Here is a 472-nt window from a genome sequence, read left to right as displayed (position 1 = left end):
CTGTTGATAATTTTGCCAGTAGCTACCATTTATACCATCATTCCTAGATCCTAGAATTCCAATTATTCTCATTTTATATCATCTAAAATAAAACAAAAACGTACTAATAATAATGAACGACTATTAAAAGCCAAACCAGAAACCCTGCTGGACCCACAAAACAATCAATCGAACACTTCTTATTCGCAAATCTGAAATTTACCTTCCCAATATATATCTTTCATCTACACCCGCAATATCTATCTATCACTCTATACCTAAACCGAGAGGGGTAACAACCCTGAATAAATCAAAAATGAAGAGCTCGCACCCAAGAGTTATTTATAAATGCAAAATGTGTGTTCCCGTCGCTCTGGCAATGGCCTCTCAAAAAGCCGAAACTCGAGGGGGAGGTCGCTGGGGGGAGGGGGTAAGGGGAGGAAAGGTGGGGAGGGGGAAAGGGGGGGTAACAATTCTTGTGTTCACGTTATGA

This window comes from Penaeus monodon, chromosome 24 (genome assembly GCF_015228065.2).
Source record: "Penaeus monodon isolate SGIC_2016 chromosome 24, NSTDA_Pmon_1, whole genome shotgun sequence".
NCBI lineage: Eukaryota > Metazoa > Arthropoda > Malacostraca > Decapoda > Penaeidae > Penaeus > Penaeus monodon.
Note: the sequence above shows the minus strand (reverse complement) of the source record.